This window comes from Leptodactylus fuscus, unplaced genomic scaffold (assembly GCF_031893055.1).
Source record: "Leptodactylus fuscus isolate aLepFus1 unplaced genomic scaffold, aLepFus1.hap2 HAP2_SCAFFOLD_196, whole genome shotgun sequence".
Taxonomy (NCBI): Eukaryota; Metazoa; Chordata; class Amphibia; order Anura; family Leptodactylidae; genus Leptodactylus; species Leptodactylus fuscus.
This window is the reverse complement of record NW_027440219.1, coordinates 62,501-66,124: the sequence shown is the minus strand read 5'-3', so window position 1 is coordinate 66,124 and position 3,624 is coordinate 62,501.

Genomic DNA, 3,624 nt, shown 5'->3' with positions numbered 1-3,624 from the left:
AGCCTGGGTAAAGCCAGAGGCTAAGTCCCTAGCAGGTGGCAGGCTGCATTCTGCTAAGTGTCTACCAAGAGGGCACCACTTCCAGGCAACCCAGGGGGCTAAGCCTGAGGCGGCAGGCTGGCCCAGGGTTCCAGGAGAGAGGGAGAGATTTGTCCCAGGCGGCTGGGAAAGCCAGGCCTACCCAGGGCTACCAGAGCCTGGGTACATGCCGGAGGCTAAGTCCCTAGCAGGTGGAAGGCTGCAATTTGCTATGGAAAGCTGCAATTTGCTAAAAATCCACCGGATGGCAACGGAGAGCGGCTCTCCCCGGCTCGTCCACAAGGCGGCGCCACTTCCAGGCGACCCAGGGGGCTAAGCCTGAGGCGGCAGGCCGGCCCAGGGTTCCAGGAGAGAGGGAGAGATTGTCCCAGGCGGCTGGGAAAGCCAGGCCGACCCAGGGCTACCCGAGCCTGGGTAAAGCCAGAGGCTAAGTCCCTAGCAGGTGGCAGGCTGCATTCTGCTAAGTGTCTACCAAGAGGGCACCACTTCCAGGCGACCCAGGGGGCTAAGCCTGAGGCGGCAGGCTGGCCCAGGGTTCCAGGAGAGAGGGAGAGATTGACCCAGGCGGCTGGGAAAGCCAGGCCTACCCAGGGCTACCCGAGCCTGGGTACATGCCGGAGGCTAAGTCCCTAGCAGGTGGAAGGCTGCAATTTGCTATGGAAAGCTGCAATTTGCTAAAAATCCACCGGATGGCAACGGAGAGCGGCTCTCCCCGGCTCGTCCACAAGGCGGCGCCACTTCCAGGCGACCCAGGGGGCTAAGCCTGAGGCGGCAGGCCGGCCCAGGGTTCCAGGACAGAGGGAGAGATCGTCCCAGGCGGCTGGGAAAAGCCAGGCCGACCCAGGGCTGCCGGAGCCTGGGTAATGCCAGAGGCCGAGTCCCTAGCAGGTGGCAGGCTGCTAGCGTCTACCAGAGGGCGAGATCCCGCCTCCCCGAGCGGCCGGGGAGAGAGGATTTGCAGGAGCTGACAGGCGCGCAGAAGGGAAATCCGGAGAGATGATTGGCAGCCGGCGGAGGCAGCCGCCAGGCGGACCGGAAGGAGAACTGCGGCCGCTGGGAGCGGAAGGGAAATCCCCCGGGCGTCCGGGGAGACTAGCGGCCGCGGCAGGCGCGGCGACCCGGCGCCGGTGCCGCCATCCCGGGCGAGGCGACGGGCGCCTCCCCGCCGGCGCAGTTGGCACTTCCGTCGACACTTTGCCAAATTTTCAACTTTCAAAATTCCTCCGGCGGCCGTTTTTCACACCGGGGAGCGGCGTCCTCACGCCGGCGGCGGCGCACCTCGGCCGGCAAAAAGGGGTACCTCCTCGAGTCGGTGTCGGGGGTCCCGCCGTGGAACCGGGCGTCGGACGGCCCCGGAGGAGGCCTCGGAGCGGAAAAGGCACTACCGGAATGAGGTTGAATTTGACGGCCGGATCCGGGCCGGAGTTCCACAAAGTCGGACACTTTGAGTGGTTGGTCTTCATGTAATGGGACAGGTGACACTCTCTCTGTGACCTACTTTTGAACACCCCCGTCAAGAACCGTGTCCGAGACAGCGAGTCCTGTCAATTAGCTTACCAAAAGTCAGAGTACCAGGGGATCGGACACCCGACTCTGACAAAGTCCCAGTGAACTCTGCTCACAGGCCGCCGACGGCGGATCCCCGCGGGGGGGAGGCAGAGCGAGGGCACCGCCCCCCCGGGTTGCGTGACAAGCCTCTTCAGGTCGCGTGGCAAGCCGCAGTTTTCAGGCGGGCGCCTCCCGCCGAGCCGATCGGCACTTAGACGCTTTGGGGGAAAAAAGGTCAAACACACAAAAAAAACCCCCCATAAAACACGGACCATAAGAGATCCCCCGGGCGGCCGGGGAGAGATGATTGGCAGGAGCTGCCAGGCGCGCAGAAGGGAAATCCCCCGGGCGGCCGGGGAGAGATGATTGGCAGCCGGCGGAGGCAGCCGCCAGGCGGACCGGAAGGAGAACTGCGGCCGCTGGGAGCGGAAGGGAAATCCCCCGGGCGTCCGGGGAGACTAGCGGCCGCTGGCAGGCGCGGCGACCCGGCGCCGGTGCCGCCATCCCGGGCGAGGCGACGGGCGCCTCCCCGCCGGCGCGGTTGGCACTTCCGTCGACACTTTGCCAAATTTTCAACTTTCAAAATTCCTCCGGCGGCCGTTTTTCACACCGGGGAGCGGCGTCCTCACGCCGGCGGCGGCGCACCTCGGCCGGCAAAAAGGGGTACCTCCTCGAGTCGGTGTCGGGGGTCCCGCCGTGGAACCGGGCGTCGGACGGCCCCGGAGGAGGCCTCGGAGCGGAAAAGGCACTACCGGAATGAGGTTGAATTTGACGGCCGGATCCGGGCCGGAGTTCCACAAAGTCGGACACTTTGAGTGGTTGGTCTTCATGTAATGGGACAGGTGACACTCTCTCTGTGACCTACTTTTGAACACCCCCGTCAAGAACCGTGTCCGAGACAGCGGGTCCTGTCAATTAGCTTACCAAAAGTCAGAGTACCAGGGGATCGGACACCCGACTCTGACAAAGTCCCAGTGAACTCTGCTCACAGGCCGCCGACGGCGGATCCCCGCGGGGGGGAGGCAGAGCGAGGGCACCGCCCCCCCGGGTTGCGTGACAAGCCTCTTCAGGTCGCGTGGCAAGCCGCAGTTTTCAGGCGGGCGCCTCCCGCCGAGCCGATCGGCACTTAGACGCTTTGGGGGAAAAAAGGTCAAACGCACAAAAAAACCCCCCCATAAAACACGGACCATAAGAGATCCCCCGGGCGGCCGGGGAGAGATGATTGGCAGGAGCTGACAGGCGCGCAGAAGGGAAATCCCCCGAGCGGCCGCTGGCAGGCACGGCGACCCGGCGCCGGTGCCGCCATCCCGGGCGAGGCGACGGGCGCCCCCCGCTGAGCCGATCGGCTCTTAGACACTTTGGGGAAAAAAAAGACAAACTTTGAAATAAAACCCCACGAAACACGGACCTTAACGAGATCCCCCGGGCGGCCGGGGAGAGATGATTGGCAGGAGCTGCCAGGCGCGCAGAAGGGAAATCCCCCTTGGCGGCCGGGGAGAGATGATTGGCAGGAGCTGCCAGGCGCGCAGAAGGGAAATCCCCCGGGCGGCCGGGGAGAGATGATTGGCAGCCGGCGGAGGCAGCCGCCAGGCGGACCAGAAGGAGAACTGCGGCCGCTGGGAGCGGAAGGGAAATCCCCCGGGCGTCCGGGGAGACTAGCGGCCGCTGGCAGGCGCGGCGACCCGGCGCCGGTGCCGCCATCCCGGGCGAGGCGACGGGCGCCTCCCCGCCGGCGCGGTTGGCACTTCCGTCGACACTTTGCCAAATTTTCAACTTTCAAAATTCCTCCGGCGGCCGTTTTTCACACCGGGGAGCGGCGTCCTCACGCCGGCGGCGGCGCACCTCGGCCGGCAAAAAGGGGTACCACCTCGAGTCGGTGTCGGGGGTCCCGCCGTGGAACCGGGCGTCGGACGGCCCCGGAGGAGGCCTCGGAGCGGAAAAGGCACTACCGGAATGAGGTTGAATTTGACGGCCGGATCCGGGCCGGAGTTCCACAAAGTCGGACACTTTGAGTAGTTGGTCTTCATGTAATGGGAC